Raw genomic sequence first — 16,017 nt, forward strand, 5'->3', positions numbered from 1 at the left:
TTCTCTCTTTCTCTCTCTTTCTCTCTCTCCCTCTTTCTCTGCCATCGTTCTTTCCTTTCTTCATTCTCTTTACTATAAGTCCCCCGACAGACCCCCTTCTTCTCGTTCATCGTCGAGAAACTAGAGGACGATAGGGGAAGCACCGTTAGACAGATAATTTTGTCAGCCAGCCGCACGTCCCTCCTTTCTCATTCACCTTATGCAAATCTTCTTCACGAATGAAATTATGCAAAGAGCATTAGAGTCATGAAAAGAGTTGATTCCTATCCGCGATATTGATCTATTATCTAAGCACTAACCGATTCAATACTACAGAATGGAATATCTAGTTTTATAATTAAACCTTCATAATATTTTCATATCAAATTATTATTAATTTAATTTATATGATCATTTGATATAATAGCAACAATGTAAGAACTTTAAGATCAAGGGAAAGTAATATCTATAACGAAGAAGACGACAGTTTTAATTATTTGCGTAATCAAAATGAGATACGTTATAGTATCTTTGAAATTGAAGGATAAATCAAGAGAACGTAACCTCATTTCTTGCACTTGGGATCACGAATAAACTCTTTGGCGTGGGGTTTAGCCTTTTCGAAAGAGAAAAAGAGAGAGAGAGAGAGAGAGAGAGAGAAAAGAAAGAAAGAGAAAGAGAGAGACGGTGTTCGAAGAGAACGAAGGGGCAATGTGCACCATCCACACGAGCTAAGAGGGGTGGTTTTCAAAGCTACGGAGAGTAAGAGAGAGAGAGAAAGAAGGAGAGTGAGATGAGGTGAGGGGTGTCGGAGAGGCTGCTGCCGTAGGAGGGTGGTTGGAGGGTGTTTGAGGGAGCGGGGGCAGCTGCTTTGAGCGGTTTCACTCTTCAATGGACCCGGACTAACCCTCCTTCTCCTACCGGACCCTCTTTTCCCTCCCCGCTCCTTCCGTGCATCCATCTCGTCCGCGATTCGTGTCCTCGTCGCACTTCGGCATCGTCCAAGCATTTTTTTATTCGATCGATTTTCCCTGCCAAGTCACCCGACGATGCATCGCCACCACCAACACCAAAGCTACTACCACTGTCGATACTGGTGCATTCTGTACGTGTATTAACGTGCTCACGTGCGCGCAAATACACGCCTTAGAAAGGCGTTACGGAGGCGTTGTTGACGATATAACTATTCGGATACGTCGACGATGCATCACCAAGAAAATCGTCCCTGAACGTGACCACTTCATCGACTCTCAAAAGAAATGTCAAGGTCGAATGATTAAATCCCTGAACGAGTACGTGGGAAGGCATTTGAACACGGCTATTTTCCTCAATTATTTTTTCTTTCTTTCTTTTTTTTTTTTTTTTTAACTATCGCGTTCAAGTTTCGAAATTTATTTCTCGTATGTTTCTTATCGTATTTTAAAAAGAAAGAATAACTTCTTTTTTTTTTTTTTTGCATACACAGAAAATCTCTTGCGAATATTAATCTTAAAATTTAAAGAAAAAAAAAGATCAAATCGAAAAGATCCAGACGATCGATTTAGAAATGTCAGGCTATTACTTATCGGCAAAATGCTTCATGGGAATTTACGGATCGATAGCTCTTGTAATTACATATACGATAAAGAAAAGGGAAAGAATATCAAAGACGAGACGAAAAAGAGAGAGAGAGAGAGAGAGAGAGCAAAGACGATTGGTGATCTCGAAATTACCAATGAGTTATTCAATATTATAAGTTGAAATCTTTTTAACATCTTCTAAAGGATTTGGATCTTCAAATTACTGGAACTAAAACTTAAATCTGGGAACTATTACTTGCTGTGCGAGTACTCTACCAACTAAACTACTCAGTCCCTCCACCTTCGTGCAAATGCCTAGTAGTTATGTTATGGAGGAGTCTCGATCCTACATTTTGCACATCTGTCCCGAAGCTCTAATGCCTGCTGGGACGACAATGAGGCAGTTAAGTCCTTGGCGCATCGGCTGAGTACACACGGCGTTACGGACAGCGAGAGACGAAGAAGGAGAAACTGAGATGGAGTAAAAGAGTGAGCGAGAAAGAGACAAAGAGAGAGAGAGAGAGAGAGAGAGAGAGAGAGAAACAGAGAGAGAGAGAGAGAGAGAAAGAAAGAGACAGAGAGAGAGAGAGAGAGAAGGATGGAAAGGGAGACGTACGAATACGGAAAGAGACCAGAGAGAGATGGAGTAGGGCAATCCCCTGAAACGTACGTTCATGAGCGTGCGTTGAAGTGAGATAGAGAGAGAGAGAGAGAGAGACAGACAGACAGAGAGTGAGGGCGAGTGAACGAGCAAGAGAAAGATAGAGAAAAAGAGCACACGGAAACGCATATACGAAGGCGAGCGTAGGAGAAGGGTTGCCTAGGTTAGGGACTCGGAAAACATCCTTTGTCGAATACCCTACCGGGACCGCTCAACCGCCCGGCAACTCGTTCAACCCGCTGAGAAAAAATCAATAATTCTTTGTTGTCAAGTTTACCTCCTGTCATACCATGCTAAACCACATTACGAGTTCAACGTTGGAAAGGGTGTAAGATGAGGAAACCAAAAGGAATCTTCCTCGCGTTCCAATCTTCCAAATATCTTTTCAAGGGGTAATACAATTGTTTTATATATATATATATTTTGGTCGATAAGAATGATCTTATCGTCGATATTATTACGTCCTGTGAATGAAATTACATAGAGAATGAAAGGAAATACAAAGTAAAAAATAAAATTTCTTACGTAGAATAAACGGAGGGTAATAAATTAGCAAGCCCTATCGTGCTAAGCGTATTTCGTTCGAATCGCGCTATAAAAGAAACCTATCGATAGTTCTTATTCGCATGCGTGCATCGTGGCCGATTACACATTGAGACCGAAGGGTCCACGTAGAAGCGAAGGGAGATTTCGATATTTACCCCAAAAACTTAGAAAAAAGAGCTCCCTTGTTTTCTATCGGAACACGGGTGCATCGTGAGATCATCGCGTGATCTACGGAAAACCGTTACGCGTTCGATGGGGTGAGCAAAGAAAAGTGACAGTGGAAAAAGAGAGAAAAAGAGAGAAGGAGAGAGGAAGAGAGGTAGGATGATAGCTTTAGGGGTGGAACTCATGGCAGTAGGGCAGTAGGTTAGCTAGGGGCGGTAGCCACCCTCCCAGCATCTCTAGTGCGTATAGTTCGTTGGGTAACAGTAAATAGGATTTACTAGACAACTGTCGACCACCGGGTAGGAACCTAGGCAACTGTAAATATTCGATGAGATTACGATTATGTCTGTTAAACGATCCCGCTTCGGCGAACCCAGGTAAATGCCCTTCTTTCTTTGGGTGTCATAATGGAATTCATAATGGAAGAGGATTCCTCATAATGCTCGATTGGAAGATTATCGAAAATGCTGTTTGGTCTATCATTTTAAATCATTTTAAAAAATCTCATAAATTTATCGATATTTATTTAATCCTAGCCAATGAGTCCGATAACGAAGATCGTAAAGTTTTTTTACCGATCTCGTATTACTATTGACGCATTACTTCGGCGTTAATTTTGTAAATTAAATTCAAAGTGAAAATACAACTGGTTAGGACATATAGACTCGACTAGGCCAGTAATCGATACAAAAATGTAGTTTCCATTTTTCTCTTTACCAATTCAACCGAGGTTACTACTTCTTTAACGACAACACGTTTTGGCGGCCTACTTGTCGCCCGTATGCAATAATGTAAGATAGTCATTTTGCTTAGTTCGTTTGCCCGCATGCTTCTACCATACTCAAGAGGTGACTTGGCATATGGGCGATTTGCATACGACGTCGACGAACAAATGTTTCTACGATCGCCGTTCCGTATAAATAATCTTGGGAAAGATGTACTAAAAAGAATGAGATTAGGAGAATTCCACGTATTTTAACATTTCTCGAAAGTGAAAATATTAAAGAGAAAATTACATCGGTATATTTATTCGTGTGTATTTTTTTTCTTTTTTTTTTCTTTTTTTTTTTTTGTTTCTCTTCAATATTCTTGTACTAATTTATTAGGTCGTATAATAAATATTAATAAATGAGGCGGCACGTTTGAGGTGATTTTACCGAGATCGTTGGTGACGTTCGTAGAATTCGAAGAGTCGACGAAGGGCTGTTTGAGAAGGGTAGAAACGGCACGTTTAAATCGATTTTCGAGTGCTTTCGATTTTACCGTATTCCTTCACGCGAGAGCGTAATCTCGCTTCGAAAAGAACTCGATCGAGTTGGAAAGTGCCGAACACAGAGAAAGGAGAGGAGAAGAGAGAAAAGAGAGAAAGAGAGCGAAAACGCGGGTAGAAGACCGGCAATACCTCGGAGAAGGGTAATATCCAGTGACGAATAGTGTTTGATCTGGCTCTGCGCCATGGTGTAAAGGACAGATGCAATTTGCCTGATATCGTTTTACTGACAAAAATATCGAATGACGTGGCGCCGCCAAGAGTCGTGACACGAATGGTCCCTTCCCCCTACCTACCCCTACTCTCACCACCTGATCTCCACACCCAACCCCGCGCGTCTTCGAGAGGAGCACGACGGATATTATCGTCCGGCCCAACGGGTTTTCCGGAAAATCTTTTTTACAAGCTTTTTCAATTAACTCCGACGACGCTGCTATCGTCCTCGCTGACGACCTCTGTTAACCGTCCCACCTCTTTCCTATCTTTCTCTTTCTCTACCTTCGTCCCTTGCAACTCGTTTGTTACGTTCTTCCACCCCTCGCCAAATTTCCTTTAACTCACGATTTTCAAGCAAATGCATCGGGCTCAATCGATCGATCAGAATAATCACGCGTTGAGAAAGTTGCGAGACTATCAAAATTAAAATAGTTTGGAATTTACTTTTAACGCTTTAGTTCATCGATTACATTTTTCCCACAATTTTTCCAGAGTTGACGTTACTTTACATTGCGAGACTAGAAATAATAATTAACTAGCACGTATGAAGATGAATCATTGACTTTTAACGTCGAACCTATCGACAACATAATCTTATTACTTCTGCTCGGAAAAATGCTCAAACGTTTCAAACATTGTAACACATTAAAGCGTATTTCGTGAATATATGTGACTTTCGCGTTACTTCTCATTCAGAAGAAGGTAGAGAGATGATAAAGTTAGTATGAGCTTTTTTTCTCTGGTCCTCACCCTCCCTTCAAAAAAGAGACATTATTTATATCATCGTCTGCTGCGAGTCGTACATTTTTTCCTGCCCGAAGAAGCGAGGAACGGTAGAAAAATGGCAAAAATTTAATGCATTTTACTCCGTCTGAATCGAGATGTCGTAGATCCTGATTAAAAAAAAAAAAAGAAAAAAAAAAAAGAAAAAAGGAAAAAAAAGGGAAAAGAAAAAAAAACAGAAAAAAAAAGAAAAAAGAAAGGAAAAACAAAAAGAGAGGCAACGAAAAAGTGATGGAGAAGGAGATGGAGAAGGGGTAAACGAATGGAGGGAGAGACAAATGGAGGAAGGAGGCACGTAAAGCGAAATGAGATAGGTAGATAGGTAGAAGGATAGACAGATAAACGGAACAGAAAGAGAGAAAGAAAGAAAGAGTGGAGAGAGTAAAAAGCAGAGGAGAGTAGGAAGACGCGATGTGTGACCAGAGAGAGAGAGAGAGAGAGAGAGAGGAGAGAGAGAGAGAGAGAGAGAGAGATAGAGCGAGCGAGGAAGAGAGAAACGGATGAGTCGTGCATGCGGAAGAGCCGGGAAGGACGACGAATTGGGGCGAGGGCGGGGGGTGGGATTTCAAACGAAATCAATTCAGAGTCGCTGTCCAGCCGAACGTTACCCTCGCGAACGCCGGGATAAATGTTGGCCGAAACAGTAATTTCACGCCCAGTCCCCGGCACGTCTGATCCTGTCGCTTTAGTGCACGATACACCGTCTCGCTGGATCGCACGTACAGTTACTCTACGGTGCGAAATTTTCACCAATTTCGATATCTCGAATTTTCTTCCCTCTTTCATCTTCGTAAAGAAATTTATTTAAATTGATTGTTTTTCCCTTCTTTTTTTTCTTTTTATTTTTTTTTGTTTTTCGAATAAGAACGAGATATTACAATATCCTTTAAGAACAATAATCGTAATATAGATAGTAATAATTATTTTACATATATTAATCATAGTTTCGTACGAGAATTATCGAAAGGAAAATATGTCTATTATATTCTTTATTTGTTCTCATGGAAAATGATATGAAGTACCCGTATTCATGCAATGAAGAAATTCCAAGAGAAAGCCCGAATTACCAGCAAAAAATCATCAATTACCGATTTCTTTCGTGTACGTTGAGACGAATCGAACAATTCGGTCAAAGATTATTTTATGTAACTTTTTTATCTGTATCAAGCGTGTACAAATATTCTTTCTATACTTCGGGAAAGAAAGAAAGAGTACGACCAATAGAACGATCATCAAAATGGAAAAGAAAAGAAAGGTAATGAGAAAGATAGATAGATAGATACATAGATAGATAGACAGATAGATAGATAAATAGATAGGTAGGTAGAGAGAAAGAGAGAGAGAGAGAGAGAGAGAAACTACGAGAGAAGGAGAGGGAGAGTAGAGAACCGAGTAATACGAGGGCATAACGAAGTCGACGATAATCCATGCACGGACAATTTCATTTCTACCACGCAATCCCGTCTTTTGCTCTCCCTCCCTCTCCAACTCCCTCTTTCTCGCTTTCTTTCCCTCTTTCTCTCTCATTTTCTCTCTATCTCTCTCTATCCTACTTTCATCTCTCTCCATCTCTATTTCCCTTTATCTCTCATCCGAGTCTGCGCGGTAGCTTTTTTGATAAACTGTTTTCCGCGTTTTTCACCGGTGGATGTAAATTAAATCCTCCATGGAGGCCGACGGAGGCTCACGTCTCCCGGCTGCCCCCAGGATTCGTCCCTCCTCCGTACTCTACTATTCTCTCTCTCTCTCTTTCTCTCTCTCTCTCTTTCTCTCTTTCTCTCTCTAGCCCCTTCGCCCGCGAGCCATCGCGGCGTATACAAAGCCGATTAGGACGGGACACTGGGAACATTATCATTTTGCATTTTTCGAGTGAAGCGGACGAGATCGCATTCCTCACCCCCTATCTTTATTTCCCTTTCTCTCTCTCTCTCTCTCTCCCTCATTCTCTATCGATCTCTTTTTTCTCTAAACGGACGTATGCACAGTATCTCACGCGCAACGTGCGTGCACCCAGAGATCTCCTAACAAGAGAATGAAAAATCGAGCCTCTGACTGGCAGCCTAGCTAAGCAAATTCACTGTGAATCCTCGATGTGTGCGTAAGGATTATGAAAAATGTTAATAGTAATGCACGCTTTTACGATGAATCATATTACTATAAGTAGTCTTGATATGTAATCCGTTTTTCCTTTTTTTTTATTTCCTATCGATATTATTTTAAGCTGACGCACGCTTAAATGTCTGTTCAGTCAGTGAAACTGAAGAAATTGTAAGTTCTATTGATAGAATGAAATATACTTCAATGAAAATGAACATAATAAAATATCAAGTCGCAAAGAAGAAATGGAAATTTGCAAATGATTCAATGTCCCAAGGAAGAAAAGAAGATTGCAGGACAAGGAGAGTCAATATTTGTATGTCGTAAATATTCCCCGAATAGAGACGTCTGTTTAATAGTCGAAAGGACGAGAACCTTTATTTGTCTCGCATTTTCACTGATGCCGGGTGGCATGTAACCGTGAAAACAAAACAAACGACAACCCATCCTGTCTTTTCTCTAGTTCACCCCATCTACCCTCTACTCTTCTTGTCCAAGTAATGCATCCTAAGTAGTGCACCGACGTATAAGCTGCCGGGAGCAGAACTGGGCAGTCAGCCAAGTGTTTTCTTCGTGGATCACTGAACTATTTCCAATATTTCTTAGGGAAACGAAAGAGGCGTATCGCTTACAATGCATATCCCAATGAACGGAAAATAAGAAGAAAGAGCGTCGAGAACAACGGCGAATTGTTCATGAAGAGTCGCTATTAGATAGCCCAAAATAAATAGAAAAGTCTGTCGAAAGGAACGAATCGTTTTCACGCGGAAGACTTACCACGAGAAATTAAATAATCACATCAAGTCTGGCCATTTTGTTAGAATTGGAGTATATATATATATATATATGCGAATTGGAGTATATATATATATATATATATATATATATATATATATATATAGATAGAATCTCATTGAGAAGGGATCGCAAGACGCGTTCTTTTGGCAGATATTTCCTCTAGTGGGGTCAACGAACTGTTTCGCTGGTCCGACATCAAGAAGCGGAAAGGAGATTCACTGTAAGGGAGGAGAAATTGAAGGAGGATGAGGAGGTGGTGGGAGTGAGTCTTTAGCAGAGAGTGTACCGTACTCATGCTGCAAGTAGCAGCTCATAGCGGCGGATTAGCCTTGCAGTGGCGATGCTTACATCCCCTATAAAGCACCCCCTGCCATCGTCCTCTGCCTACCTCCGTCCTCTCCACCGCCTCGACCCCCTTCGAAACCCCGTCAGCCAACCCCCGCCTCCTTCGTTGTTCCTCCCGCGATAGCCCTGCGGCCACCGCATTGTCTGCCGCCCAGCCAATACCCGTCGTGTTTCTCATACTTGTGTTCATTATCAAAAAATTCGAAAAGGAACGACGATGCTGCTACTACTGCTGCTACTAGTGCTGCTGCCTCTACCGTTGCTACTACTTACCCGCCTACCCGTTGCACCATGAGCATGAACCCCTTATGTTACCGAACTGACATTCTACGAGGGTAGAACCGGTACACCCTCGTCTGATCAAGACTTCCTCTTTCTGATCATTCGAACGTTAAATCGGTCTACGACATCCTGATATGATAAATAAATGTTTATAATCGTCCCGATCAAACTAATAAACGTTGTATGCAACATTTAAACATTAATTATTTATAGAGACTTTTCATGTACCTTCAATAATTTTCATTGTCTTACGGATAATTGATATAAAATTATTTTTTCTTACAATTGACCGAATAAAATGGCGAGAGCAAGGTAAGTTACTTCATGCATAAAACATCGCTCGTTCTTTTAATTTAATCTCATTAAGGGAAGTACATTTTCGTGGAGACAGAGGTACGAAATCATTTTGAAGGCGCTACGTTAGACCGGTAGTATACTATTCATTCTATGCATTATACCGAACCTTGAGAATTTCACTTGACGAAGGCTAGGTCAGGGCAAGAGAAGAACGGTGAAAGCGGTGGTGTGTAAATAGGGACAGAAATACTGGAAGAAGGGAAACAACGTTAGCCGGAAAACTCACAACGTTTCGTGCAACTCTTCGAGGTAGTTTCACGTCGACGAAGTAAGAAAAGTAAGAGAAAAGTGGTGGCAACGTTGACGTAGCAAGGGTGACGTAAGGGTTAAAAAAAAGAAGAATGAAAGAGAAAACAGAAGAGAGAAGAAGAGAAGGAGAGAGAACGAAAGCGAGAGAGAGAGAGAGAGAGAGAGAGAGAGAGAGAGAAAGAAAGAAGAAAAAGGAAAAGAGGGAGAAGAGAGGGGGTGAAAGCGTCAGAGAAAGAAGGAAAGGAATAATGTAACCAAGACAGAGATTTCGCTGCCGCGGGGTTTTTGAACGAACCGTAGAGAAACGAAGAAGGGTGTAAGAGGTGGTGGAGGAAGTTCTGATAGAGATGGTAAGCGGGTTGAGGGGGTGGTTGGAAAGAGTAATAGAGTGAGAGAGTGAGAGTGAGAGAGAGAGAGAGAGAGAGCGTGGATGGGGTGGAAGGGGTGCCTAGGCAGTCGAGGCGCACGGCCAAGAGAGAGCCAAGCGCCACTAATTAGTGCCAAGAACGTAATTAAGTAATTTTTAATTAAGTGACTGCCGTTTACGCGCACAACCACCACCTACGAATGACGGAGGTAGTAGCCTCGCTCGATGCAAGGTGCGTCATCCCCCTTTAGCCGCGACGCAAATCGAATTTCCTCTCTTCTCTTTCGTTTTCTCTTTCTCTCTCTCTCTCTCTCTCTCTCTCTTTCTTTTTTTTCTTTTTCTTCTTTTACGAGGAATCCGTTTTCGTACAGATAATCCGTCGATATCGTGGCCATGTCATCCCCTTGGGCATATAAAATGCATCGACGAGTTCCTTCGAGTGAATTTATAATCTCCTACTATGTACAATAATTCATGCCACGTCAAATATTACGTTTAGTTTTCAAGACTCTTCATTTATGTGTATATATATATATGTATACACACACACACACACTCATAGATTTAAAAATACTCCTTTTTGATAATATTTCTCATTTTATTCTCTATTACCAACGAACAGCTGTACATATTACGAATGATTAAAATCCGTCCGTAAGCTTTAGAAAATGTTTCGCCTTCTCGAAGGTACAATACTCACGGTGCAACGTTGAATGAGGCACCCTGGTCGCGGCAAAAAAGGTAGTAAAAGTCTTGATAGGGGTAGGTCGGTATTGTAGGTTTCTACCTACCGGGAGGCAACCGTTAGTAGTAGGAGTAGCAGTAGCAGCAGCAGAAACGGCAGTAAGTAGCGGTACCCAAAGAGTTGCCACTCCATTGTGCCATGTACTGAGTTTTAATTAAGGAGCTGGCGCGAATTTCTCGAGATCTCGCATGCGCATCTATATGTATTCGCAACTCGCACATAGACGATATTTAAGTCAGTACTCGGATACATTCTTACGTATACAAGTATATATAGTTATGTATACCTATATACGTGTGTGTGTATGTATATATATATATATATATACACATACGTACATACATACATATATATATATATATATATATATATATATATATATATATATATATATAGATAATAATTGTGTATAGTGAGTTCTGCGTACGTAGAAGAAACAAACAAGAGATTTTCTTTGTAAAGATCGAGAGTCCTTGTGGCAAACGAGTCGGCCTGTGTCTTTTTCTTCAACTGTGCTTCTTTTCCCTTCTTTCTTCCTTTCGAGGAGGAGCAGGTATAGCCAACAGCAAGGCCGCGGCCCGAAAGTCAAAGACCAAAGTTTCCTTCTTCTCATTAGAGGGCTACGAAACTGCTACGATACATCCTGCCGTCTACCCCTTTATCCCCCAGTCCGCCCCCACTCCTTTCATTACAGTTAGCAGTCGTCAACGTTCTCCTCTCCGTTCGATCTGCTACCTCCGTTGGTCTTACCACCTCTCGTTCGCTTTTGTCTCAAAGGATCCGTACTTGCTCATTTCGTCCAGGATCCCTTCTTTCACTCGAGGGCTGGCTCATCGTCGTTTGCTCGGTTGAGAAATAAAGAGAGAACGAAGAAGACAGAAAACAAGCTTCGTCGATGGTTAAAACGAAGACAAGAAAAGAGAACAAACTCGTAATTTTTTTTGGTACTTCTCGATCGCGCATCTTTCGATTTCGGATAAACTACCTTGGAGAATCTTTTGCATTGGAGTTACTTAACGAGTAACTAGCCGTCTCTCAGGAGAAGCAAAATAGCAGAAATCGAGGAAAGAAAGAAGAAGAAATTATGAACTAGTAAGCCACGGAAGGGTGGAAATTCCACGAGGGAAGGAAGTAGGGAGAAGCGGAGAAAAGATTATGAGAGCATAATAATTACAAGGCCTCCACTTACGTCCTTCCGGCACTACTTCGGAATCTCACATACTCTCGGAATACGCGGGAGAATGCACGAGCTACGTAAACGTCTCCGTGCTCATGTAGGAAAAGGAGGAGGAGGAGGAGGAGAAAGAGAAAAAAGCGAAGAAGAGAAAGAGGAGGAGAAACGAACGCCTGTGGGACTACGTAATATACACACGCGTGTAGTCCGTCTCTACGTCAAGCCTCGAAATTTTCCTCAGTTTCAACCCCCTCCCATCTTTTTTTTCTCTCTTCCCTCGCTCGCAGCCAGCTTGTTCCTCACAATAAGAGAGAAAACCGTGGCTCGTCGTTCTCCTCCATCTCCGCCCCCTATTCCTCCTTCTCCTCCTCCTCCTTCTCCTCCTCGCGTGTGTGCCTTCCAACCTGTGAGTTCTACGCGAAGGTAGCTAGGTGGCCGCGTGTGCGCGCGCGCACGCATGGCCTAAGAACACGCGTGACGCTCACGCGCGTCTAGCCTTTTCGCTAAATGGCCCTCGCGCTTGTATGCTGTTTACCACCCGACCACCCACGTACGCCTTCCTCTGCCAGGCTAACCTGACTCACCTATTCCTACTACTACGATACTATCACTACTACTATTATTATTACTATTACTACTACGACTACGACTACTACCATGACGACCTCGCCTCTTCATCCCACTCTCAGTTGGCATGCACAATCTTGTGGGATTAAAACACAAGCTTGGAGAAGGAAGAGAAGAGCCGGAGAAAACGTACCAGTCCCGTGTGTGGAGAGATTTCCTACCACCCTTGTCTTTTCCTTTCTCTCTCTCTCTCTCTCTCTCTCTCTCTCTCTCTCTCTCTCTTCCTCTCTTGTGCTTTTTCTCTTCGTTTGTACTCAAGATTTCGGTAAACCGACTACTACCTCAGCGTTTTAATTGGTCGGTCTTCTTTCTAAACTCCGGACTTTTATCAAGGAAACTCATAGACTGTCCATGAAAAGGATTCTTATGATGATACAGAATAGTGCTAAAGACGTTTATTAGATCGGTTTAATAGGTTTTTTCTTCTTTTCTTTTCTTTTTTATTCTTTCTTTTCAAATACTATAAAATGTTATTCAAATACTATAAGATGTCTTGCATCTAATAATTTTGTAATACGATATTGTTCTGCGTTTGTACGTTTACTCCGTTTATCGATTATATATTGTACAATCGAGACAGTGAGATAAGAATCATAGGAAAGAGCAATTTCTACTTAGAAAATTACTCCGTTATTATCTAAATAGCCTTTGAAGCGTTTCCTTACTACACAACGGATATGTTTGTGTATGTTACGAAACGATCGAGAATTGATAACGACGAAGACGAAGAATAAGTTAGGAAAAGGTAGAAAAAAGAATAACTGATGGTAGAAGGAGAGAAAAGGGGTTGTAGACTACCGTTCGTCCTCTTTAGAGAATTATTGAGGATTTGGCGACGATAAACAACCCCCTTGAGAACGTCACAAGGTAAATTCGTTCAGCTACATCATTATTACAGGACTTGAGAGAGAGAGAGAGAGAGAGAGAGAGAGAGAAAGAGAAAGAGAGAGAAAGAGAGAGAGCTTGCGATTCTTTTATTTATCTCTTGCGCTCACTTTCTCTTATTAACGTTCAAGAACCGTAAACTTTCGCGGCTCATCGCTATCCGATCTCTGCCATTTATTCATTAATTACGTAGAATTATTTTTATCCCTAAATAATCATCTCTTTTTTTCCATTTTTTCCTTTTAAACCTAAAGATGAATACGAACGTACATGGACTTGTTTCATTTTAAACTATGAAATATATCAGTCTATCTCATTAACTCATTCAATTCGATGTATTACCAAGGATATATCAACTTATAGATTAAAAGAGTACACGAATATAACTTTCAATTGACGTTTCAAAAACTCAAAGTATTAGAATGCGTAAAAGGGATAAGTTCAAAGTTAAAGGATTTTTTCGCGACACAACCAAAGGAAAGATAGCGGTAAAATTCTCGTGCGAAGTAGATTTCACAGGTACATAAGGCTATGTCTGTGTATGTGTGTGTGTGTGTGAGTGTGTGTGTGTTCGTTGTCCATTATACGACATAAAATTTCTTCCATTCCGGCGATAGGATCTGCCACCTCAGTGTCGCGTGTCCCAACGTGGAATCTGATAACGAGCTAACCCCAGTCCGCGCCTCGCTATCTTTTCATTCTTTCTGTCTTTCTCTTTCTCTCTCTCTCTCTCTCTCTCTCTCTCTCTCTCTCTTTTCCACGCACACTCGGAATACGTCAGACAAAGAGAGATGCCCGAAGATAGGGAGACGAAGGCACGAAGAAGACAGGCGAGTTTGCGCTCTCCCTCTATCATCCCCCGCCACCGACACGACCCCAATCACCCCCCGGCTAGCTTCATCGAACGAAGGCTGTCAATATATCCTTGGCATAAGCAGATCCGATGATGCACGCGTGATATTCGAGGACTCACCCTCTCCAGCCGTAAGACATCCATACGCTTTCGAGTCGACACGAGCGTGAGAAAATGGGGTGCGAAGGATCGCTTTGTAATCGTCTCGTCTCGTTCCTTCCTTCTCAACGCATTTTTTCTTTCTCTCTCTCTCTCTCTCTCTCTCTCTCTCGCCCTCTCTTTCTTTCTCTCTTACAACGATATGATTCCAAGGTTTTCCGTCATCGCTTTTGTTAAACGACAACTTCCAACGCTGGACAACATCAATAGAATATTCAGTTTCTTTTCTTATTCACCGAGTTTCAATCTTTCTTGTTTTATTTTCTATTTTACAATTTACGTTTCTTCGAAACGTTTCCATTCTAGTATGTTCTGACGGAAGTACCGATGAATGTTAAATTAAAAAGAGTGGATCGACTTTCGGCTGAGAATCTTATCGAAAGGTCGATCAACGTTGGTCATATAAACGAAGAAAGATAGAAAAAGTGAAATAGTCGAAGGACTAATCGGATACATTGCGTTGTAAAGTAAAGCCGTCGTTGGTGCCGCTTTCAAGCGGTTCTCGTGACAAAAGTACAACGATGGCTCATAGGGTGTCGAGGGGTGAGTTGATAGAGGCTAGGGTGTACACGTAGGAGCGTAGAATAATGTGCCGAGGTATTTCCGCATAGGAAGCCGTGCATTAGGCTATCAGATCGAGCACGCTCGACGCCGCCGACTGGAGAACGAGCAAGAAAAAGTCCAGCTAAACTCTTACGTGATTAGCCACAAAAGGAAACATGGTATACTGTCAGTTCGTGCCCAGAAACCTTTCGAGTATTGTCTTTGAGGATAACACGAACAACCCTTGCATTTTTCACTTCTTTATAACTTCGGATAATAAGAAAACTGGGAGGATGATATTTAGATGATCTTCTAATCAAAATTAATCTAATAAAAATGATCAATTAAAACAAGCAAAAAGGAAATATATATATATATATATATATATATATATATATATATATGATTGTCAAGAGCATTAAAGGATACAAATTTATTTGTATTGAGGATTTTTATTCGTCTCTTTTTTCTCTTGAAAAAGAAAGATGAAAAAAGAAATGAAGAGATAGAGGAAATTTTAAAAGTTTTCGCGTGCCTCGCCAAGAGACTTTGTCTCCCATGATACTCGAAGGGTGGAATACGAAGAACATGTTAGAAAAAAATTGTACGAGAGAGAACAAGCGGACAAGAGTGTAAAAGAGAGAGAGAGAGAGAGAGAGAGAGAGAGAGAGAGAGAGAGAGAGAGAGAGACAAACAGACAGACAGATAGAGAGAAAGAAGGAGGGAAAATGAGAGTGGGGATAGAAGCGGCAAAGAGAGAGAATCGGATGAGGAAAGAACGAACCCCGCAGGCCGCAACAAAACGACAGGACGAAAATGTAACTTGAAATATATTAGCTAGTAATTAGCTTTGTTCCTTGTCCCGGAAGCTGAGCGTGATGCAATTTTTGCCAGGCATTTCTAACTTCTATAACGCGTTCCCTTGCCCTCTCTTTTTCTCTGTCTCTCTCTTTTATGTCGGTTATGGCAATGTTTTCAAAGAACCGAAAGATAAACGAATGAGTATGCAAGAGAAAGCCACTCGGCGTATAGCAACAAGATGGACAAGCTTCTGCTCGCGAATTTTGATGCTTCTACTAGCGCTAAGTTCAATGCAAACGATAGTAGTAGTACCACAACTAGAACGAGTATACTTGTGTTTTTTATCCATCCTTTCCGGATTTCATGAGACTAATCGGGACATTTTCTTTTTAATCTTCAGCACATTCACAAATCCCATATACTAACTTAATTTTATATACGTCTCAAGAACAAGTATAACCTCTCGATTATAATAAAACGATCTCAGTCATTGATTGAACATTTTATTATGACGATGTATGATAATCTTTCTTATTCTTTTACTTTTCATAAGGGA

At 41.3% G+C, this 16,017-nt stretch overlaps 1 protein-coding gene across 3 annotated transcripts in view; it reads right to left on the reverse strand.

The window, feature by feature from the left end:
* Positions 1 to 16,017, reverse strand: part of LOC124425559 (homeobox protein prospero-like) — a 45,543-nt gene that overhangs the window by 22,052 nt on the left and 7,474 nt on the right. The window lies entirely within an intron of this gene.

This window comes from Vespa crabro, chromosome 7 (genome assembly GCF_910589235.1).
Source record: "Vespa crabro chromosome 7, iyVesCrab1.2, whole genome shotgun sequence".
Lineage (NCBI taxonomy): Eukaryota > Metazoa > Arthropoda > Insecta > Hymenoptera > Vespidae > Vespa > Vespa crabro.